This window comes from Acipenser ruthenus, chromosome 45 (genome assembly GCF_902713425.1).
Source record: "Acipenser ruthenus chromosome 45, fAciRut3.2 maternal haplotype, whole genome shotgun sequence".
Taxonomy (NCBI): Eukaryota; Metazoa; Chordata; class Actinopteri; order Acipenseriformes; family Acipenseridae; genus Acipenser; species Acipenser ruthenus.
In genome coordinates, this window is record NC_081233.1 from 3,121,281 (window position 1) to 3,146,235 (window position 24,955).

General features: G+C 41.5%; 5 non-coding genes and 1 pseudogene across 5 annotated transcripts; 5 read left to right on the forward strand and 1 right to left on the reverse strand.

Moving 5' to 3' along the window:
• Positions 1 to 13,491: 13,491 nt before the first annotated feature.
• LOC131720948 (U2 spliceosomal RNA) lies at positions 13,492 to 13,589 on the reverse strand (annotated as a pseudogene).
• Positions 13,590 to 18,688: 5,099 nt separating this feature from the next.
• trnar-ucg (transfer RNA arginine (anticodon UCG)) lies at positions 18,689 to 18,761 on the forward strand. Its single transcript has one exon. It is a non-coding gene; the product is annotated as a tRNA-Arg (tRNA).
• Positions 18,762 to 19,201: 440 nt separating this feature from the next.
• Positions 19,202 to 19,274, forward strand: trnar-ucg (transfer RNA arginine (anticodon UCG)). The gene has a single exon. It is a non-coding gene; the product is annotated as a tRNA-Arg (tRNA).
• Positions 19,275 to 21,402: 2,128 nt separating this feature from the next.
• On the forward strand, positions 21,403 to 21,475 carry trnar-ucg (transfer RNA arginine (anticodon UCG)). Its single transcript has one exon. It is a non-coding gene; the product is annotated as a tRNA-Arg (tRNA).
• Positions 21,476 to 22,445: 970 nt separating this feature from the next.
• trnar-ucg (transfer RNA arginine (anticodon UCG)) lies at positions 22,446 to 22,518 on the forward strand. The gene has a single exon. It is a non-coding gene; the product is annotated as a tRNA-Arg (tRNA).
• Positions 22,519 to 24,644: 2,126 nt separating this feature from the next.
• Positions 24,645 to 24,717, forward strand: trnar-ucg (transfer RNA arginine (anticodon UCG)). Its single transcript has one exon. It is a non-coding gene; the product is annotated as a tRNA-Arg (tRNA).
• Positions 24,718 to 24,955: the final 238 nt, after the last annotated feature.

Here is a 24,955-nt window from a genome sequence, read left to right on the forward strand (position 1 = left end):
CCCAACTCTTTCTAACAAAATATAGGAACCCAAAGCCATTACCTTTAAACACACACACATTCTTGCTGGTCAGAAAAAGGCACTGCAGACAGCTAGACGGGTTACCAGCGGATTGCTCGGATAAGAGAGGTGTTTGGATAATTGAGGTTTTAGCTCTTTGAGCCGCAGTGGTTTAATTATGAAACTACAGATTCTTCATTTTTTTTTCCTGAAAATGTAGTGTGATTTCTTGCTGTAACCATTGTTTAGTATGTGTTGGTGGTGCCCTCTAGTGGACAAAATTGGAAACAGACAAAATAAGTGACCTCACAGTTGCTAAATTTAGCAGAATCTGTGTTTTCTTGCATGTATGCAAAATCATCCAATATCTGTTACAGGTTCGCTTTTTTTCAGAGTTTTGTTTCTTATGTGAAATAATGTTTAGAGTAGGGAAGCATTGAACATTTCTGAAATTACAACAGTTTGCTGTATTTTTTTTTAAGTTATATCACAAAAATGTAAGCTACTGTGCCTCAAAGGGTTAACCAGTTTAATTATTGTGAATCTTTTTCTCTTACTGCCCTTCACTTTACAAAGTCCATCCTGTGCTTACCGTGTGTTTTAAATCTGATAAATGACCAGCAGCTTGGCAAATTTCATCTGACAGCTGTCTAATTTTTTGGTGAAGCTGTGTTACTGTCACTAAAATAAACCAGAAATAACAAGAACATATAACTTGCTGACAGCCATTTCAGTACAGCAAGCAAGACATAGACATTAAATAAATCATTTTAAAATGTACATTGTTTTTCCATTAGATATATACATACAATTGTTTATTTTAAAAAAAAAAAAAAAAAACAGAACAAAGAACCCTGAATCCTATTGCTTCACACTATTGTAATAACACTTACGTTGGTACATTGGCCTTTTGATCTGAAATAAATACATAAAGGAAAATATGACTCATTTTTCTGTCAGCTGTTTTTGTAAGAAATACGGTCTTTGCTGATACATTCATACATGTTAATTGAATAATTATAATAATCTATTTGGTTACTAAAGCAATTTACAATGAGTTATTTTACATGACGATTCCCCCTTACCCAGGGCAACTTACAGTTGTTACAAAATATGCACATTTAAAGAATTACAGTACAATTTAGAGTACAATATACAATCATTTCAACTTTTACTGAAGCAATCGAGGTAAAGTAACTTGCTCAGTGTCTCATCTTGGATTTTAACCCAAAACAAAAATTAGCAAGACCACTTGGGGATATTTTCAGTAGTTGTCTGAATCCTTTTTTTTTTTGGAATCGTATCATTAGTTAAATGAGGAATCACCATGAGAACCCCTTCTGTCAAACTGAATTCAGTTTCTTTACTCACTGCGAGCACAGTCCTCCATAGCACCACAAGGAAGGAAATGTATCCCATCAGGAAGGTAACCATCACAGGTTCCCAGGGAAACCCAAAGAAATCAGGTCCTGGTCTCCATTCAGCAGGCAGGGTCCCAACAAACTAAAACAAAACAGAGAACAGAGCATTGTAAACCTTCTCAAATCTGAGGCTGCTTCAGCAGTGATCAGCAGCAATCAGAGAATCAGGGCTGTACTCAATCAGAGAATCAGCGCTGTGCACAATCAGAGAATCAGCGCTGGACACAATCAGAGAATCAGCGCTGTACTCAATCAGAGAATCAGGGCTGTACACAATCAGAGAATCAGCGCTGGACACAATCAGAGAATCAGCGCTGTACACACTCAGAGAATCAGCGCTGGACACAATCAGAGAATCAGGGCTGTACACAATCAGAGTATCAGCGCTGTACTCAATCAGAGAATCAGCGCTGTACTCAATCAGAGAATCAGCGCTGTGCACAATCAGAGAATCAGCGCTGTACTCAATCAGAGAATCAGGGCTGTACACAATCAGAGAATCAGCGCTGTACACAATCAGAGAATCAGCGCTGTACACACTCAGAGAATCAGCGCTGGACACAATCAGAGAATCAGTGCTGTACACAATCAGAGAATCAGCGTTGTACACAATCAGAGAATCACCATTGAAGTTAGTTAGCTTTTCCTCACAGCTCATTAAAAAGAATACATAAATAACATTAAGAATACAAAGCAATCAAAAAATCTCTCTCTCTCTCTCTCTTTATATATAACTCTCTCTCTCTCTTTATATTATTTATTTAGGTTAATAGAAGTAGGAATAAAACTCTTGATAAATCTTGCTCTTATAGACAGCAGTTTTACAAACCAGTAACATAAGGAGTGTTCCAGGTCACAGAGACTCTGCGTGCCTCACGCAGAATCGAACCATCACTTAGCTTTGTAAGATTAGGAGAAGGGGCCCGGTTGCACAAAAGCTATTAAAATATTTTAAGACCACTTTCTGGGCTTCAACTTAATAAATATTTAAGACCAAAATAAATAAGACCTGTTGCACAAAAAGTCTTATTTTCAACCTGGACTTAAATTGAAGTAATTATGTAAACCTCCTCCTCAGCAGGCTTAAATGGAGGGAACAAGCTGAACTGCTATCTGAGTCTGTCATACAGCATCTGTTTCAACATGTGGTTGCCAAAGAAGAGACTACAGTATAGTGACTCATTTTTAATGTACCTGTTGCTAATAACGTGCATCCTCTATTCAATTTCTTCACTTGCCACAATTGCATTGCAAACAAGACATTTCCCCCCAAAAATATACCAATTTAGCCAGCAGTGTTTTCCTTTTTTCCCTTAATTTTAAGTAATTTCCAATACGAGTTACACCAGCAGCCATGTTTATTTTTCAATTCAACCTCAAAAAACCAAGACTGGTCTTCGTTACTTAGCAACAGCAGTTTAAGCCCAGTCTTACGTGAGACCTGCAAGGTTTTGCTTTGTGCAGCGGACTTATTTAGAGGTCTTACGTTAGGCCTTTTTACGCTAAAATACAATTGGCCCAGGAAGTACAATCATTTTCGCTGCACTGCAAGAGACTTTGTTAGGATGAGCAACAGAAAGTATGACGATATAACAGATATTACCATATGTCAACAGTGGATCAGTTCCAACCCTTTCTAACTCCAGCTCAAGAGCCAAGCTTATCCTTCAATGGAATCCTAGATACAACCTTAGCCTAGTTGGTTTTGGCTAGTACAATGTTGGATATTTCAGGTTACTTTTACATTTGAATAGGTAACTAAATCAGGTAATCAGGTACTGGTAATGGAAAACATTTACTGAAAAATGGCTATGAAACATAGGGTTGGTTTCACAAACCCCGACTAGCACTAATTTTGGACTTCCCAACCTTAACTAACATTGAGTAGTCCAGGATTAGTGCTAATTGGGGTCTGGGAAACCAGACAATAAGGTTTACTTTTATAGATCCTTTGATAGTATAGTGTTTCAAAGCACTTAATGCAACAATTTACAAGGCTCCTTCTATTAATACTTTAACATCCCTTCTGGCTTTTTAAATGTTTCTTATTGTCTGTTGTTTTTAATGCTTGTGTTTGTTTCGTTGTGCTTTTGTTTTTATTCTGACTTAAAACACGACTTTTAAGTGCTGTTTGCTATTGTACAACTTTGTGATTCGTTGAAAAGCGCTCTATCATTTTAATAAATGATTATTAATTATTACAGTTGAGTTCAAAAACAAATGACGGTAAAAATCAATTACCATATAAAAACAATGATTGCAGTAACAATAAAACAATGGCAATGTAATACAATGAATTATAATAGAATTAAGCAAACAATTATAAAATCCATCAGTATTAGTACATCAGTACAACTTTCTATAGCTTTCCAAACCCTCCTACTACCTCTGTCCATACTTAAATCCCCCCCCCTTAACTAAAGAAGTACTACAGCACTGAACATACCTCAATTACTGTCCTAACCAGCACTGAACATACCTCAATTACTGTCCTAACCAGCACTGAACATACCTCAATTACTGTCCTAACCAGCACTGAACATACCTCAATTACTGTCCTAACCAGCACTGAACATACCTCAATTACTGTCCTAATCAGCACTGAACATACCTCAATTACTGTCCTAACCAGCACTGAACATACCTCAATTACTGTCCTAACCAGCACTGAACATACCTCAATTACTGTCCTAACCAGCACAGAACATACCTCAATTACTGTCCTGACCAGCACTGAACATACCTCAATTACTGTCCTGACCAGCACTGAACATACCTCAATTACTGTCCTAACCAGCACTGAACATACCTCAATTACTGTCCTGACCAGCACTGAATGGAGGGCAGATAACGGTCCCTTTGCCACATAGTGTGGAGAGCTGTCTCCTTTGGAATCCATTGAGAAAATAGAAAAACTCAACAGTCCAGGGATGAGATTTCTCTCACAACAATGCGTTTTCTATCAATAAAATACGTTTAAAATAATAATTCTTAGTATAAATAATAGTAATAATAATATGAGATTCTACAAAATAAATATAAAAGTGACCTTCAAGTGAAACGAAACTGTTGCGGATGATTAACATTACAATGTTGTAGCTAGGATGCATAGAATGTTGTCTCATATGATGTCACAATGATGTCATAAAGATATCACCATGAGGCTTACTGTAGGTTTAGGTTTTTGATGGCATGACAACCATTTGTTTTTGTTTAAAGTAGATCGAAGGCAAATTCCTATTGATGTAATTGTGTTCCATGGATTGTGACATCACCTCTGTTTGCATCCTTATATCTTTAATAATATTGCATCTTTATTGAATATAGCACCTGTAGGGATTAAAGACGAGGTCAGAAGTGGAGATTTCAATCAAGCTGTGTTTATTCTGAGATCTCAGGAGAAGTACAATTCAAGCAAATTGACAGACTAGGTCTGCCCATAGACATCAAGCACTTCAATATACAGTACTGTGCAAAAGTTTTAGGCAGGTGTGAAAAAATGCTGTAAAGTAAGAATGCTTTCAAAAATTGACATGTTAAAAGTTTATATTCATCAATTAACAAAATGCAAAGTGAGTGAACAGAAGAAAAATCTACATCAAATCAATATTTGGTGTGACCACCCTTTGCCTTCAAAACAGCATCAATTCTTCTAGGTACACTTGCACACAGTTTTTGAAGGAACTCGGCAGGTAGGTTGGCCCAAACATCTTGGAGAACTAACCACAGTTCTTCTGTGGATTTAGGCAGCCTCAGTTGCTTCTCTCTCTTCATGTAATCCCAGACAGACTCGATGATGTTGAGATCAGGGCTCTGTGGGGGCCATACCATCACATCCAGGACTCCTTGTTCTTCTTTACGCTGAAGATAGTTCTTTATGGCTTTCGCTGTATGTTTGGGGTCGTTGTCATGCTGCAGAATAAATTTGGGGCCAATCAGATGCCTCCCTGATGGTATTGCATGATGGATAAGTATCTGCCTGTACTTCTCAGCATTGAGGAGACCATTAATTCTGACCAAATCCCCAACTCCATTTGCAGAAATGCAGCCCCAAACTTGCAAGGAACCTCCACCATGCTTCACTGTTGCCTGCAGACACTCATTCGTGTACCGCTCTCCAGCCCTTCGGCGAACAAACTGCCTTCTGGTACAGCCAAATATTTCAAATTTTGACTCATCAGTCCAGAGCACCTGCTGCCATTTTTCTGCACCCCAGTTCCTGTGTTTTCGTGCATAGTTGAGTCTCTTGGCCTTGTTTCCACGTCGGAGGTATGGCTTTTTGGCCGCAAGTCTTCCATGAAGGCCACTTCTGACCAGACTTCTCCGGACAGTAGATGGGTGTACCAGGGTCCCACTGTTTTCTGCCAATTCTGAGCTGATGGCACTGCTGTACCTCTTCCGATTGCGAAGGTAAGTAAGCATGATGTGTCTTTCATCTGCTGCAGTAAGTTTCCTTGGCCGACCACTGCGTCTACAGTCCTCAGCGTTGCCCGTTTCTTTGTGCTTCTTCAAAAGAGCTTGGACAGCACATCTGGAAACACCTGTCTGCCTTGAAATTTCTGCCTGGGAGAGACCTTGCTGATGCAGTATTGTGTCTTGTGTCTTGTTGCTGTGCTCAGTCTTGCCATGTGCTCAGTCTTGCCATGGTGTATGACTTTTGACAGTAAACTGTCTTCAGCAACCTCACCTTGTTAGCTGAGTTTGGATGTTCCTCATCCAGTTTTATTCCTCCTACACAGCTGTTTCTGTTTCAGTTAATGATTGTGTTTCAACCTACATATTGAATTGATGATCATTAGCACCTGTTTGGTATAATTGTTTAATCATACACCTGACTATATGCCTACAAAATCCCTGACTTTGTGCAAGTGTACCTAGAAGAATTGATGCTGTTTTGAAGGCACACCAAATATGGATTTTTCTTCTGTTCACTCACTTTGCATTTAGTTAATTGATAAATATAATCTATTAACATGTCTATTTTTGAAAGCATTCTTACTTTACAGCATTTTTTCACACCTGCCTAAAACTTTTGCACAGTACTGTATATATATAGTACAAGGGAAAAAAACAATTCCAACTGTTAGGCTAATTTCACTGTCTGCAGCCTTGAACTTTGTACAGAAATGAGTTATTTTGGCTTTAACATTCCCCACACTCAAACAAACACACACACATGCTGACTGACTCGAGTGGTTTTGTAGTTAATCTCAGGGATTGCTGTCATGCTGACTGACTCGAGTGGTTTTGTAGTTAATCTCAGGGATCACTGTCATGCTGACTCGAGTGGTTTTGTAGTTAATCTCAGGGATTGCTGTCATACTGACTCGAGTGGTTTTGTAGTTAATCTCAGGGATCGCTGTCATACTGACTCGAGTGGTTTTGTAGTTAATCTCAGGGATTGCTGTCATACTGACTCGAGTGGTTTTGTAGTTAATCTCAGGGATTGCTGTCATGCTGACCACTCCATCACTGCTGTCCTCCTCATCACTGCTGCCCTCCTCACTGCTCCCTACACCAGCAGCCCAAGCATAGCTTTTGGCCCTGTGTTGACACTTATAGAACAAATGGTTAGCACTCCCACACAAATCTCTTTTCTTTGCATTCTTTCGTGTTATGTCCCTTTTGGTTACAGTTTCTGCAAAAACAGTCCTTACAATCTTCAACCTTGTGCTCCATCTCATTGCATTTCCTGCAAACTTCAGGCTGTCCAAAATAAAACAAATAGCCTCTATTCGATCCTATCGAGAAGAAGGAAGGCGGATGCCTCACCCCCTCATACCCCTTTTCACTAGGGCGGAACCTCGCCCACACTCTCCAAGTCTCGTTCCACATCCAAAGATTTCTCTGGCGGCCTGACCACATTAACCTATTGTCCCAAAAAAGTAGACACATCTTCTGCAGGCACAAACGGGTTGTACATAAGCACATTCACCACCCTAACTTCTTGCCTAAAAAGCGCTTCAAAAACAAAATCCAAAAAAGGCTGCTTCTTTTCATTAGTCCTAAAACATTGCCAAACATCCCTACAATATTCTTCTGATTTAAAAGTTAAATAAAAAATTCCTCTTGCCTGAAAGTCCTGCAGACAGAACACTTTGTCGAGGTCCACCTTTATCCTTCTCAGCACTTGCTTGACGAAATCCTTCCTCAACATTTCTGGCATTCCTTCCTTCTTCATTCTCCGCCATTCCTTTGCCTTCTCTTCCCCTTGAAAATCAAAGCTGCGGTCAGGCCACATACAAAGATCTGAGCCAAGAGGCCGAGAAGCGATGCCCACAATGGTTTTGCCCAAACGCCCCGGGCGCGGCTGCCCGCCGGAGCTGCCGGGGTACTTGCTTCTTGGACTGAGGGGAAAAATGGGAAAAAGAAAAAGAAAAAAAAGGTGCCAGGCTCCAATTATTAACACAGCCGCCGCCGCCGCCGCTGTGCTCGTTCTGCTTTTAAACCCATGTCGAGCCCCACCCCGAGGGGCAAGGCTAGCCAAAAATTGCATTGAACTCATAAATGCTCCTCTCCACGGAAATCTTTAGTAAAATACACTTTTATTGAGATTTTATCATTTTTTTCCATTTACACCCATTCATTTCATTCATTTCACATTTCTTTTAAAGATGACATTCATGCATACAGACATACATTTTGTTTTAAAAGCATTTAAAATACATTTAAAAGCACCAAGACAATCGTGATTTGTACATGGTTAAAACAGACACAGATTAAAATCAACATGAAAAAAACCTGTGCTGCTTTAAAAGTGACTGGAAAAAAAGAACCATCTATAAAAAAACAGTGCTTGTGAGGGCCGGGGAGTGCTCTCTAAAAAAGTTCAAAAGTGAACATAAAACAGAACAATAAAACTATAGAAATAAAACAGGGAAAGGGGACAGTGTATAAAACAGTGAGTTAAAATTCTAAAATTTTAAAACACTCAAAATGTAACTTTTAATGGTTAACATTAAAAATCTTTTAGATACATAAACAAAACCAAATCAAATTAAAATCCATAAAACTGAAACAAAAAGACTACATAAAACCAGGGCACCGTTCAAAAACGTTCATGCCAGCTAAAAAGGGCGGAATGCTGGCATGACAAAATAAATAAAAGGCTTAGCGGTGCCCCGTAGTCCCGCTCCTAGGAGCTAGCGGTTCCAGTTTTTTCCTTCATTCCATCTTCACGTCCTGAAGTCCGGCGATCCTCCACTCCACGCAGGCCTTGTCCTTCCCGAGGGTCCGGATGTCCAGAATTACAAAGTCCTTGATAAGAGTTTGTGCCCTTCTGGTCGTGGTGATAGTGTCTAGCTCCTGCTTGTGATAGACACAGACGTTACGGCCTTCCCACAGGATCTGCTTGACAACATTGATGACACGCCAAACGCACTTAGCTGTGCTGGTAGCGATTCCTCCCGCAGGACCATAGAGCACAGTCTCAGCGGTCATCTTGGTTGTGTCAGCAAACCTGTTTAGGAAGACAGAGACAGAGAGACAGACACTACCAGCCACATCACACTCCCAGAAGATATGGACTGGTGTTTCTCTCTTGCGGCACTTTGCATAGGGGCATGTTTCTACTTGGGCTAGTCCCCTCCTGAACATGAACGCTCGAGTGGGGAGTGAACTGTGGACGGTGTTCCATGCTATATCCTTCTGGACATAACTGAGGCAGCTGTGAGACACATTCTCCCAGATTTTTTGGCTTTGGGCGAGGGAGAAAGTAGCTACTTTTTCAATTTCCTGGGAACCGGCAGATATTTAGTTACAGCCTTGTATTCCCAGGATGCCAGTTTTGCTTTATCTAAGCCCAATTTATATATAGTGTCCCTTAAAGTTCTATAATACAATGGGGGGTCCCAGGAGTACAGCACGGTGTTGTCAATAGTGCAGTGGCCCAAGGCCCTGAGACAGGTGGCAAAATAGAAATGATTCATGTAACATACCTTCCTGTCCAGGGCCTGGATGTTCTTGATAGTTTGCGTGAGCCCCTGCACTCGGGTGAGCTGCACAACGTCCGGGACCCCCTTACCTCCCTTCTTGTCGGCTTTGCTCATGGTGGCTCCCTTTACCCTCTCCATCTTGCTGCCCCAGATAAAGCAGTGGATAATGCGGTCCACCACTTTTTTGGTGGTCCTGTCTGTGGGAAAGATTTTTCCTACATAATGGCCACCGTCCAGCTCTGGGCCCCCGAGCTATTGTTCTCGAAAATGAGGCCCAGAATCTTGATTTTGTCCTTTTTGACTGGGTACATGTCCGACAGTTCCCTATCTACCTGCCAATTTGTAGACACGTAGACTTCGCTCTTGGGCTTATTAATCACTGCCCCGGTCGCCGTGCAGTACTTCTCAAGGATATTACTAATCCGAGGTACCGACGATGTGTTGGTGCAAAATAGTGACACATCGTCCATATATGCTGTTGTTTTGACCTGGACCCCTTTGGATCCAGGCAGCTGGAAACCAGTTATATTGGTATCCCTACGAATTGCCTGCAGGAGGGGTTCAATGCACACGACATATAGCAGTGGGGATAGTGGGCAACCCTGTCTGACCCCTGACTGGATAGATATTTTACCAGTCAGGTGTCTGTTCACCAAGACTCGGGTACTAATGTTGGTATAAATAGTTATAACCCACTCCCTAAGTCCAGGAGCGAATTTCATCTGGTCCATCACTTTGTACATATATTCATGGCTTACCCTAACAAATGCCTTCTCCTGGACAAGGTTGAACAGGCAGAGGGGATGGTTCTGTTCTCTAGAATAAGCCAGAATGTCCCTTGTTAACATTAAAATATCAGTTATGGACCTCCCACAAGCCTGGTCGGGGCCAATGACCAAAGGGAGGTGTACTTGTAGCCGGAGCATCAGAGCTTTGGCTAGTATCTTGTAGTCCACGTAAAGGAGGCTGATTGGGCGCCAATTCCGTAGATCTTTAACTTCCCCTTTCTTATGAAGGAGAGTAATTACACTCTCCCGCATAGAAGGACCCAACCGCTTCTCCCTGTAGACCGCTCTGTAGACCTCCGCTAAATGGACTTGTAGCGTGTCCCAAAAAAGATGGTAATACTCACCTGGGATGCCATCTGGACCTGGCATCTTACCGGTGTTCATGGCCTTAGCCGCCTGGGTGAGCTCCTCCAACGTGAGTTCTGGGTCCTTCTCCTCCTCCTCCTCCTCGTCCCGCACTGAGTCAGGCTCCAACTGGCTCAGGAACCACTCTATCAGGGTGTCATCTGTAGCTTTGATGTTATATAGGTCCCTATGATAGAGAGAGAAAGGATCGATGCTGTAAATCTCCCTCCCGATTAGAAAGGGCGCTCTGTAAGGGGGAAGGTACGCTGCCTCCTAGATCCACCACCTCGGTGGTAGGTGGAAACCGGAAGGTGACCATATTAGGAGGGGCGCGTAGCTGCAAGTACTCAGGACGATTCTATTGCAGTCAGCTGCGGGGCAGCCCTTTATTGGAGAAACCAGGGCGACGCGTTGACTGCAGGGAGGAGTTTGCTGGGTACAAAGGGGAAGCAGCTACGTCAAAACCTCCCCTTGCGCTGAGAAAGTGAGAACGACCAGCCGGAGCTAGTGTTTTGTTTACCTTTGTGTTACGTGTCTGTTTGTGTTTTAGTAGAGGAGCAGGAGAACGGGAGGCTGTAGCCGGAGAGCCAGCATTCACCCAAGAGCACGCCCCTCACCACACAGCACAACACCGCACAGCGCACGCACCACGATCCCCGGAGGAAAAGAGCACAGTTTCGTGCACGGAGGATTGTGGCTAACGGCGTGTCTTTTTGTTTACTTTTTAGACTTTTAACCTTTTTGTTATTTTGCCCCAATACCATCGATTGGTAGCGGGGCTTATTATTATTTCGTTTTTGTATTACTTTTTGAACATATAAAATATTGTTATTATTGGGAAACGGCAGCCTGGACATTATACTCTTTTTGCACTGCACCAGTCATCCTTACCACAGTCCCTATAGAAGTTCTCTACCACTTTCTTAACTCCCTCACTATCCTCTACTATCCTCCCACTGCTGTCAAGCATGGAGGACATCAAGTGCCGCTTCTCCCTCGTTTTCTGGAAGAAGAAGCAGGTACACTTTTCGTCTTCCTCCATTTTTTGCACTTTTGCATTGTGCATGACCTTTCGTTGTTCCTCCCTACAAAGCACTGAAAGATCTAGCTTGGTCTGGGCTATCTCGTCGCTTACAGGGAACCCCCGAAGCTGAAGCAGGCTCAGACGCTGGAGGGCAGCATTCAGGTGTTTATATTTGGCCCTCCTTTCTTTTGCTTTCCTCTTGCCTGCTGCTATGAAATAACCCTTAGTTCTGATTTTGACCATCTCCCACCACTCTATAGGGGAGTTGAATAGGTCACGCAAAGTGGTCCACTCAACAAGCCTGCTCTTATAGGCTGCAGCTATGGAGGGGTCGTCGAGTAAGGAAGTGTTTAATTTCCTGACCCCTGACCCCATCTGGGAGGTCTGAGGGACCTGCAATGTTACCTGCAGGAGCCTATGATCAGAGAAGAAGACGGCCTGGGTGTCTACTGCCGTCTTCGCAAGGGAGCTGGTATGCAGGACGAGATCTATATGGGAGAAGGAGGTCCCAGATGAGCTCACCAAGGTAAAGGGAGGCACCAGGTCCTTACCTGCATCACACAGGGAGAAATCAGATATTACGGAGGACAAAACTACTAGAGCGGTCGTTGCGTGGCCTGCTCCGGTCTACGTCCCTTAGAGCACAATTGAAGTCGCCCGACACGATGGCGGGTAGGTTCCCCAGCAGGAGTTGACGCAGCTGAGGAAAAAAATTGAACTCTTTCGTTTTGGTTAGTGGGTGCGTAGACATTGACCAGGCTGAGGGGAGTGTTGTTGTATGTCACATCCACGCTCAGAATTCTACCAGGTTCTACCTCCCTGCTGCTGCGGGAGGTAATAAATGGGTTTTTAAACAGGATACCTACCCCGTCGGCTCTGGCTATGTTGGAGCCAGACCAGAAGGAGTCCCTCAGGGTCCAACTCTCCTTCAGGTCCCTATAATCAGGGCTCGACGAAATACCACACTCCTGCAGAAAGATGATATCTGCTTTCAAGTTAGCTAGATAGTTTAGTACATCAAATCTTTTTTGTGTCTCCCTGATGCTCCTGACATTAACAGACACACATATCAGGGCCATCAGGCTAGCTAACAAGAAAAGGAGTCGCTGCGTCCACCCCATAGTGACTATGATTGGGAGGTCGGGACACTCTTCCTACTCTTAGCTCTACGCTTGCTTCGAGGGGGCTTGGGCTTATTTGCAACTCCCATCACCCCTGAGAAGGTACTCACTGCTGCCTCGTCCAAGAAGGCACCGTCTTTGTATTCACAGTACGTGGAGTTTTTTGGGCTATAAACTCCCCACAAGGTAAGTCTGGTGGAACTTGCTCAGGGCCCCTCGGAACGTGTGGGTCAGTTTTGTCCTGGAGATGGGGTGGTTATGACAGACAGCCTTCTTTGGCTGTTACCGTCTGTTGAATTGGAGCTGTTAGCCGACTTCTGGCTTACCGCGTCCAGGGGTATTCCCATGTCCTCCAGAAATCTTTAGTAAAAGGCGAAAGATTTACTCGAACTGAAGAGAAACCAGAGTGTGGCTTTACTTGGAGCCCAGCTCTTCCGGCCGGCCCAAAGGCCTTCTCTACCCGGCGGAAAGGCCAAACAAAACAAAACAAAACAGGGAACTCTACCCAAAACACAAGTGCCGTTCGGTCCCGGCAAAGGGGCGCTTTGCTGCTGCTGCTGCTGGTGCCGCCTTGAAAGCGAGGGCTCCTTGCACCACTAAACAGCTGCGTTTCTGCTTTACCGCTGCGCTCATCCTCCTCCTCCCACAAGCGCAAGGCCTTCTGGGTACACTGGCCTGCCTGCCTGCCTGCCTGCCTTATTTGGAACAAAAAAAAAACGAACAAAAAGAGCGGGGAAAAATACAACCCAGAAAAAGGGAGATGCTGGCTGGCACTCTCTCTCTCTCTCTCTCTCTCTCTCTCTCTCTCTCTCTCTCTCTCTCTCTTTCTCTTTCTCTCTCTTTTTCAACCTTTCTTGTGCACCGTTCCCGGAGGTACTTCAATACCGGGTCGATGCGTGGAGTGGACGGAGCAAGCCCCGGTTCCATCTCCTGCTTCCAAAAATCAATTTAATATAGACGGGTCCCCCTATGGGGGACTGTAACAGGGTAGCGTCGTGGGCCCAGATGTTATTGGCAGGCAAAGAGACTCAGAGGCAAGGAAACTGCAGTTAACGGCCTTCTGCGCTGTTTAATAAACAAAAGGGAAATCAAAAAGTCAAACAAAACACTGCTCACAGAGCAAAAATAAAACAGTTAAACAAAACAGAACTTTCGCAATAACACAATTACAAAATAACTGGCACAAGGGCCAAAACAAACGGTTTAAACAAAATACAAAAAGGTAGGCTGGGCATTAGCCTTCAATACACTTCTTTTTTTTCAAAAATACACACAGCACAAACAAACAACCACTCACCCAAAACACCTCTACCAAACAAAGGATGTCCCCCTTTTTTATACCATGTGGCTGGAGCCTAATTATCAATTATTCAATTAGGAAATTAACCCCATCCCTGCCAACCACCACCAAATCACCACATAATATTATTTACAGGCAGGGCCCTGCCCTGCTACAGGGACGTATCAGATATTAAACTGATAAGAACAGATTTTTTTTTTTTAATTCTAATATTGGTTCAGTCAAATATAGTAACAAATCATTCACAATAATCACAAAAACAATAATGATACAAATACTTGAAAAACAAATCACAATACACACAGATCTTTACATAAAATACAACAAAGCAGACACATTACAAACAGACTCCGTCATTTGTGCAGAGGAGCGCATGCCCTTAATAACATCCTCATCCTGCCTCAACGAACCCAGACACTCCAACCTGGCACTGACACCAGCACCGCCCGGCCATCTCTTCAACTGCCAGACCTTCTCAGTTTCTTCACGACCCCTCCTGTTAACATCCCTGGACACATAGTCTTGCACAGCCTTAGGCCCATTTCGTAGGTCTCATGACAACTCAGCTCCTTTGATAAAACAAGCAAGTTCCTAGCTCTATAGAGCCTCTTTAAAACAGTTCACCACACACCAGAGCTGCCATGATCCTTTCTGTTTCTTCTTTGGCCCGTACCGAACCAGCTGCTCCCCCACAGGGATCTCCTCCATCAACACAGCCAACAAGGGGGTTGCCTTCTTCCACAGCCGTCTGGCAGCCTCACACTCCCACAGCAGGTGACGCGATGTCTCTTCAGCCCCACAGCCCTGAAAAGGGCATCTAGGGGACTTCCCCATGCCTCGAGCGTACATGACCGCTCTCACCGGTAATATTTCGTGAACTACTTGCCAGGCCAGGTCTTTATGTCGGTTCATCAGGACAGGATGGGCAGCATTCCTCCACGCCTTACCAGGGTCTCCTAGGGATTCCCTCAAAGGGCACGTATCCTCCCTCCCCTGAACAAAATCTAAATATTTTTTAGGTTTTAAAAACAAATCTTTATCAATATTCTCCAGCTGTCTCTTCTTTAAAAACTTTTTAAACACAACATAAATGAATGGCATATCAAATGCAGTGGGCACAGTCAATGGAATCTTTAATATTCCTAGAAATCTTAAGTATAAACCCAGAAAAAATCTAACAAACAGCGCCCCTTTACATCTATTGCTTAATACCATTTCCAAGTGTCTACTAAAACTGTGTATAAATAAAAACAATTACAGGTCAGGTAGCCCTTTACCCCCCTTCTCTACTCCCCTGCATACTACCTCCCTCTTCAGCCGCTCCCACTTGGACCCCCAGAAAAAAAGAAAAATCTGTCTCTTCAAACAGGCAATCACAGACCTAGTGGGTGGAAAGACCACCCCCACATATAGCAGCAGAGGAAGGATCACAGCCTTCACCACCAGCACCTTCCCCTCCAGAGACAAGGACCTCAGCCCCCAGAGACCCAGCTTCTGCCCGACCCTCTTCGTGACGTCCACCCAATTGCTGTGACCAGATCCTGTGGCACCAATTTTCACACCTAAAACTTTCAGTTTTCACACATAACCCAACCTCAGGCACACTCTCCCACTCTCCAAAATACATGCATTCTGACTTCCCCCGGTTCAGTTTGGACCCAGAGGCCGTACAAAAACATTCACACTGAAACAAAGCTTTCTTAATTGCATGTTCATTCACACACAACACATTCACATCATCCACATATAATAGAACCTTTACCTCAGCTCCTCCGCCCCCAGGGATAGCAAGCCCCCTGATCACCTTGTCTTGCTTCATGACCAGAGTCACCATGACGAGACCCAGAATTAAGCTACATGACCATAGTTAGAATTGAGCTACACGACCAGAGTCACCATTGAGCTACATGACCAGAGACAGAATTAAGCTACATGACCATAGTTAGAACTGAGCTACATGACGAGACCCAGAATTAAACTACGTGACCATAGTTAGAATTGTGCTACACGACCAGAATCACCTTTGAGCTACATGACAAGACCCAGAATTTAAGTAAATGCTTAAGTTTGCAGTGAGAATGGGGGAGAATTGCCACTGCTGACCAAGTTCCCCCACTCTCACAACATTTTGAATTACTGTTATATCATTGTCTACTTGTTGTCCAGGCTTGATGAGTTCTACATTGCTCTACATACTGAACTGGATATTATCCTTGTGTTAATTCTCATTTTGCTGGAATATTGAGAGATATGGAAACACCAGTTGCTGGACGGTCAGGGTTAGGGTTGGTGTAACTGCTGGAGCTAGGGTTAGGGTTAGGGTTAGTGTAACTGCTGGAGCTAGGATTAGGATTGATAGAACTGCTGGAGCTAGGGCTATTGCTTGAGTTGTTTTTTGTTAATTGAATAGTTATTATCATTTGTTAATTTTTAATATTAAATTTGAACTTTTTCTCTCTTTATTCTTAATATTTATGTGGTGTTTTCCAGTCCTATTATAGCCCTTTAGACATGATGGAAGACTACATTTGGGGGCTGATTCGTGAAAGTGATTTACAGTATAATCGTAAATCTCGAAAAACTACTCACTTCTAAATCTTTTGTAGTCATTTTTGTATTACTTTAGTATAAATACATGTTAATTTGGATTCATATGTTGTTTTTTTCTGACTTTGTGTGAACGAAAAGACACAAATTCGCCCATTTTCTCATTGGAAATAGGTAAATTTCAAAATATCACTGCCCTGGTCACAAAAGCAAAGTTTGTGGGGAATAATTTCATTCAATTATTTTTAAAATTACCAAATGACAGATGACACTAGCGAAAAGAAAAAAAAATCTCTTTAGACAATATTGAACACCATATGAAGCGGGGATACTGAGATACGATAATGGAGCACTCCGTTGAAGGGTATTTATTAGTTTATGTACAGACGTGCTCAAATTTGTTGGTACCCTTACAGCTCATTGAAATAATGCTTCATTCCTCCTGAAAAGTGAGGAAATTAAAAGCTATTTTATCATGTATACTTACATGCCTTTGGTATGTCATAGAATAAAGCAAAGAAGCTGTGAAAAGAGATGAATTATTGCTTATTCTACAAATATATTCTAAAATGGCCTGGACACATTTGTTGGTACCCCTTAGAAAAGATAATAAATAATTGGATTATAGTGATATTTCAAACTAATTAGTTTCTTTAATTAGTATCACACATGTCTCCAATCTTGTAATCAGTCATTCAGCCTATTTAAATGGAGAAAAGTAGTCACTGTGCTGTTTGGTATCATTGTGTGCACCACACTGAACATGGACCAGAGAAAGCAAAGGAGAGAGTTGTCTGAGGAGATCAGAAAGAAAATAATAGACAAGCATGGTAAAGGTAAAGGCTACAAGACCATCTCCAAGCGGCTTGATGTTCCTGTGACAACAGTTGCAAATATTATTAAAAAGTTTAAGGTCCATGGAACTGTAGCCAACCTCCCTGGGTGCGGCCGCAAGAGGAAAATCGACCCCAGAGTGAACAGAAGGATAGTGCCAATGGTAGAAAAAGAACCAAGGATAACTGCCAAAGAGATACAAGCTGAACTCCAAGGTGAAGGTACGTCAGTTTCTGATCGCACCATCCGTCGCTTTTTGAGCGAAAGTGGGCTCCATGGAAGAAGACCCAGGAGGACTCCACTTTTGAAAGAAAAACATAAAAAAGCCAGACTGGAATTTGCTAAAATGCATATTGACAAGCCACAATCCTTCTGGGAGAATGTCCTTTGGACAGATGAGTCAAAACTGGAGCTTTTTGGCAAGTCACATCAGCTCTATGTTCACAGACGAAAAAAATGAAGCTTTCAAAGAAAAGAACACCATACCTACAGTGAAACATGGAGGAGGCTCGGTTATGTTTTGGGGCTGCTTTGCTGCGCCTGGCACAGGGTACCTTGAATCTGTGCAGGGCACAATGAAATCTCAAGACTATCAAGGCATTCTGGAGCGAAACGTACTGCCCAGTGTCAGAAAGCTCTGTCTCAGTCGCAGGTCATGGGTCCTCCAACAGGATAATGACCCAAAACACACAGCTAAAAGCACCCAAGAATGGATAAGGACAAAACATTGGACTATTCTGAAGTGGCCTTCTATGAGTCCTGATCTGAATCCTGTCGAACATCTATGGAAAGAGCTGAAACTTGCAGTCTGGAGAAGGCACCCATCAAACCTGAGACAGCTGGAGCAGTTTGCTCAGGAAGAGTGGGCCAAACTATCTGTTAACAGGTGCAGAAGTCTCATTGAGAGCTACAGAAAACGTTTGATTGCAGTGATTGCCTCTAAAGGTTGTGCAACAAAATATTAGGTTAGCGGTCCCATCATTTTTATCCATGCCATGCTCATTTGTTTTATTATTTACAATATTATGTTGAATAAAAAATCAAAAGCAAAGTCTGATTTCTATTAAATATGGAATAAACAATGGTGGATGCCAATTACTTTGGTCAGTTTCAAGTTATTTCAGAGAAAATTGTGCATTCTTTGTTTTTTGTGGAGGGGTACCAACAAATTTGAGCACGTCTGTATTTATTTAATGATGTATCTATTTATGTATGTATGTATTTATTTATTGATATTTTTATTTGGCATAAAGTATCCTACAGAAATTAATAGAACATAAAACAAATGAACACATTCATTTGTATTGTTGAAATTCCGATGATGAAACAGGACACACTCATTGTAGAGTTAAGTATCAGATGACACACATGAAAGACCGTGTGGCCTAATGGATAAGGCGTCTGACTTCGAATCAGAAGATTGAGGGTTCAAGTCCCTTCGTGGTCGACTTTTTATAAAAACTCAGGCTCGAGCCACAGCATACAGCGCAGATCAACGAAAACACAGAACGTTGCTTATAAAATCCACAGAATTAACAACCTTATACTACTTTCCAACTACATTGAAAACATGCCTGTAGTCGAGGCATGTGTTATTTATTTTATTGTTATTTTTAAAATTACCAAATGACAGATGACACTGGCTAAAAAATAAAAATCTCTTTAGACAATATTGCACACCGGATCAAGCAGGGATACTGAGATATGATCATTTAAATCACTGCACATGTTTCTGTAGACTAAAATGTGATGTGTGCTGTACAGATCAAAATTGATTCATATCTGAAGCTTATTACCAGGGTGATGGACATGCAAACCATATATAGTGTACAGTGCAATGCTTGGTAATGAAAAACCAATTGACCGCATCACGTGATAAGCACGAAAGACCGTGTGGCCTAATGGATAAGGCGTCTGACTTCGAATCAGAAGATTGAGGGTTCGAGTCCCTTCGTGGTCGACTTTTTATAAAAAGTCAGGCTCGAGCCACAGCATACAGCGCAGATCAACGAAAACACAGAACGTTGCTTATAAAATCCACAGAATTAACGACCTTATACTACTTTCCAACTACATTGAAAACATGCCTGTAGTCGAGGCATGTGTTATTTATTTCATTCAATTAGTTTTAAAATTACCAAATGACAGATGACACTAGCGAAAAGAAAAAAAAATCTCTTTAGACAGTATTGAACACCATATGAAGCAGGGATACTGAGATACGATAATGGAGCACTCCGTTGAAGGGTATTTATTAGTTTATGTACAGACGTGCTCAAATTTGTTGGTACCCTTACAGCTCATTGAAATAATGCTTCATTCCTCCTGAAAAGTGATGAAATTAAAAGCTATTTTATCATGTATACTTACATGCCTTTGGTATGTCATAGAATAAAGCAAAGAAGCTGTGAAAAGAGATGAATTATTGCTTATTCTACAAAGATATTCTAAAATGGCCTGGACACATTTGTTGGTACCCCTTAGAAAAGATAATAAATAATTGGATTATAGTGATATTTCAAACTAATTAGTTTCTTTAATTAGTATCACACATGTCTCCAATCTTGTAATCAGTCATTCAGCCTATTTAAATGGAGAAAAGTAGTCACTGTGCTGTTTGGTATCATTGTGTGCACCACACTGAACATGGACCAGAGAAAGCAAAGGAGAGAGTTGTCGGAGGAGATCAGAAAGAAAATAATAGACAAGCATGGTAAAGGTAAAGGCTACAAGACCATCTCCAAGCGGCTTGATGTTCCTGTGACAACAGTTGCAAATATTATTAAAAAGTTTAAGGTCCATGGAACTGTAGCCAACCTCCCTGGGTGCGGCCGCAAGAGGAAAATCGACCCCAGAGTGAACAGAAGGATAGTGCCAATGGTAGAAAAAGAACCAAGGATAACTGCCAAAGAGATACAATCTGAACTCCAAGGTGAAGGTACGTCAGTTTCTGATCGCACCATCCGTCGCTTTTTGAGCGAAAGTGGGCTCCATGGAAGAAGACCCAGGAGGACTCCACTTTTGAAAGAAAAACATAAAAAAGCCAGACTGGAATTTGCTAAAATGCATATTGACAAGCCACAATCCTTCTGGGAGAATGTCCTTTGGACAGATGAGTCAAAACTGGAGCTTTTTGGCAAGTCACATCAGCTCTATTTTCACAGACGAAAAAATGAAACTTTCAAAGAAAAGAACACCATACCTACAGTGAAACATGGAGGAGGCTCGGTTATGTTTTGGGGCTGCTTTGCTGCGCCTGGCACAGGGTGCCTTGAATCTGTGCAGGGCACAATGAAATCTCAAGACTATCGAGGCATTCTGGAGCGAAACGTACTGCCCAGTGTCAGAAAGCTCTGTCTCAGTCGCAGGTCATGGGTCCTCCAACAGGATAATGACCCAAAACACACAGCTAAAAGCACCCAAGAATGGATAAGGACAAAACATTGGACTATTCTGAAGTGGCCTTCTATGAGTCCTGATCTGAATCCTATCGAACATCTATGGAGAGCTGAAACTTGCAGTCTGGAGAAGGCACCCATCAAACCTGAGACAGCTGGAGCTGTTTGCTCAGGACGAATGGGCCAAACTATCTGTTAACAGGTGCAGAAGTCTCATTAAGAGCTACAGAAAACGTTTGATTTCAGTGATTGCCTCTAAAGGTTGTGCAACAAAATATTAGGTTAGCGGTCCCATCATTTTTGTCCATGCCATGCTCATTTGTTTTATTATTTACAATATTATGTTGAATAAAAAATCAAAAGCAAAGTCTGATTTCTATTAAATATGGAATAAACAATGGTGGATGCCAATTACTTTTGTCAGTTTCAAGTTATTTCAGAGAAAATTGTGCATTCTTTGTTTTTTGTGGAGGGGTACCAACAAATTTGAGCACGTCTGTATTTATTCAATGATGTATCTATTTATGTATGTATGTATTTATTTATTGATATTTTTATTTGGCATAAAGTATCCTACAGAAATTAATAGAACATAAAACAAATGAACACATTCATTTGTATTGTTGAAATTCCGATGATGAAACAGGACACACTCATTGTAGAGTTAAGTATCAGAAGACACGCATGAAAGACCGCATGGCCTAATGGATAAGGCGTCTGACTTCGAATCAGAAGATTGAGGGTTCGAGTCCCTTCGTGGTCAACTTTTTATAAAAACTCAGGCTCGAGCCACAGCATACAGCGCAGATCAACGAAAACACAGAACGTTGCTTATAAAATCCACAGAATTAACGACCTTATACTACTTTCCAACTACATTGAAAACATGCCTGTAGTCGAGGCATGTGTTATTTATTTTATTGTTATTTTTAAAATTACCAAATGACAGATGACACTGGCTAAAAAATAAAAATCTCTTTAGACAATATTGAACCCGGGGATACTGAGATATGATAATGGTGATGGGGTAAACACCGGAACGACATAGAAAGGCCCAGAACGGTAGTTTTATGAATTCAATTGCTTTAAAAAACAGCATAAAAAATTTAGAGACATATGAGGAGAATATTTTAAAAACTGATTAATAACTAGCTGTCATTTACCCGTTCCGGGCCAGAACCCTCTTTTTATCACCCAAAAGCTCCCGGAACACTGGGTTCCGAAGGTGCAAAGACGACGAAAATTATACACATAATACAACATAACACTATTGAAAAAAAAAAACACCGAACCGACCTTTAACTGCCCATTTTGTGCAATAAACAGCTGTATAGACAAAACCGCACGGAGCACGGCGTTCCTAAACTGCACAGAATATGAAAATAATACACAGAATACACCTAAGTGGGAAAAAACATCACACTATTGAGAAAATGTGTTATTTATTTCATAAAGTTATTTTTAAAATTACCAAATGACAGACGACACTGGCTAAAAAATAAAAATCTCTTTAGACAATATTGAACACCGGATCAAGCAGGGATACTGAGATATGATCATTTAAATCACTGCACATGTTTCTGTAGACTAAAATGTGATGTGTGCTGTACAGATCAAAATGGATTCATATCTGAAGCTTATTACCAGGGTGATGGACATGCAAACCATATAGTGTACAGTGCAATGCTTGGTAATGACAAACCAATTGACCGCATCACATGATAAGCATGAAAGGCCGTGTGGCCTAATGGATAAGGCGTCTGACTTCGAATCAGAAGATTGAGGGTTCGAGTCCCTTCGTGGTCGACTTTTTATAAAAAGTCAGGCTCGAGCCACAGCATACAGCGCAGATCAACGAAAACTCAGAACGTTGCTTATAAAATCCACAGAATTAACGACCTTATACTACTTTCCAACTACATTGAAAACATGCCTGTAGTCGAGGCATGTGTTATTTATTTCATTCAATTAGTTTTAAAATTACCGAATGACAGATGACACTAGCGAAAAGAAAAAAAAATCTCTTTAGACAATATTGAACACCATATGAAGCGGGGATACTGAGATACGATAATGGAGCACTTCGTTGAAGGGTATTTATTAGTTTATGTACAGACGTGCTCAAATTTGTTGGTACCCTTACAGCTCATTGAAATAATGCTTCATTCCTCCTGAAACGTGATGAAATTAAAAGCTATTTTATCATGTATACTTACATGCCTTTGGTATGTCATAGAATAAAGCAAAGAAGCTATGAAAAGAGATGAATTATTGCTTATTCTACAAAGATATTCTAAAATGGCCTGGCACATTTGTTGGTACCCCTTAGAAAAGCTAATAAATAATTGGATTATAGTGATATTTCAAACTAATTAGTTTCTTTAATTAGTATCACACATGTCTCCAATCTTGTAATCAGTCATTCAGCCTATTTAAATGGAGAAAAGTAGTCACTGTGCTGTTTGGTATCATTGTGTGCACCACACTGAACATGGGCAGAGAAAGCAAAGGAGAGAGTTGTCTGAGGAGATCAGAAAGAAAATAATAGACAAGCATGGTAAAGGTAAAGGCTACAAGACCATCTCCAAGCGGCTTGATGTTCCTGTGACAACAGTTGCAAATATTATTAAAAAGTTTAAGGTCCATGGAACTGTAGCCAACCTCCCTGGGTGCGGCCGCAAGAGGAAAATCGACCCCAGAGTGAACAGAAGGATAGTGCCAATGGTAGAAAAAGAACCAAGGATAACTGCCAAAGAGATACAAGCTGAACTCCAAGGTGAAGGTACGTCAGTTTCTGATCGCACCATCCGTCGCTTTTTGAGCGAAAGTGGGCTCCATGGAAGAAGACCCAGGAGGACTCCACTTTTGAAAGAAAAACATAAAAAAGCCAGACTGGAATTTGCTAAAATGCATATTGACAAGCCACAATCCTTCTGGGAGAATGTCCTTTGGACAGATGAGTCAAAACTGGAGCTTTTTGGCAAGTCACATCAGCTCTATTTTCACAGACGAAAAAATGAAACTTTCAAAGAAAAGAACACCATACCTACAGTGAAACATGGAGGAGGCTCGGTTATGTTTTGGGGCTGCTTTGCTGCGCCTGGCATAGGGTGCCTTGAATCTGTGCAGGGCACAATGAAATCTCAAGACTATCGAGGCATTCTGGAGCGAAACGTACTGCCCAGTGTCAGAAAGCTCTGTCTTAGTCGCAGGTCATGGGTCCTCCAACAGGATAATGACCCAAAACACACAGCTAAAAGCACCCAAGAATGGATAAGGACAAAACATTGGACTATTCTGAAGTGGCCTTCTATGAGTCCTGATCTGAATCCTATCGAACATCTATGGAGAGCTGAAACTTGCAGTCTGGAGAAGGCACCCATCAAACCTGAGACAGCTGGAGCAGTTTGCTCAGGAAGAATGGGCCAAACTATCTGTTAACAGGTGCAGAAGTCTCATTGAGAGCTACAGAAAACGTTTGATTTTAGTGATTGCCTCTAAAGGTTGTGCAACAAAATATTAGGTTAGCGGTCCCATCATTTTTGTCCATGCCATGCTCATTTGTTTTATTATTTACAATATTATGTTGAATAAAAAATCAAAAGCAAAGTCTGATTTCTATTAAATATGGAATAAACAATGGTGGATGCCAATTACTTTTGTCAGTTTCAAGTTATTTCAGAGAAAATTGTGCATTCTTTGTTTTTTGTGGAGGGGTACCAACAAATTTGAGCACGTCTGTATTTATTCAATGATGTATCTATTTATGTATGTATGTATTTATTTATTGATATTTTTATTTGGCATAAAGTATCCTACAGAAATTAATAGAACATAAAACAAATGAACACATTCATTTGTATTGTTGAAATTCCGATGATGAAACAGGACACACTCATTGTAGAGTTAAGTATCAAATGACACGCATGAAAGACCGTGTGGCCTAATGGATAAGGCGTCTGACTTCGAATCAGAAGATTGAGGGTTCGAGTCCCTTCGTGGTCGACTTTTTATAAAAACTCAGACTCGAGCCACAGCATACAGCGCAGATCAACGAAAACACAGAACATTGCTTATAAAATCCACAGAATTAATGACCTTATACTACTTTCCAACTACATTGAAAACATGCCTGTATTCGAGGCATGTGTTATTTATTTTATTAGGTTATTTTTAAAATTACCAAATGACAGATGACACTGGCTAAAAAATAAAAATCTCTTTAGACAATATTGAACCCGGG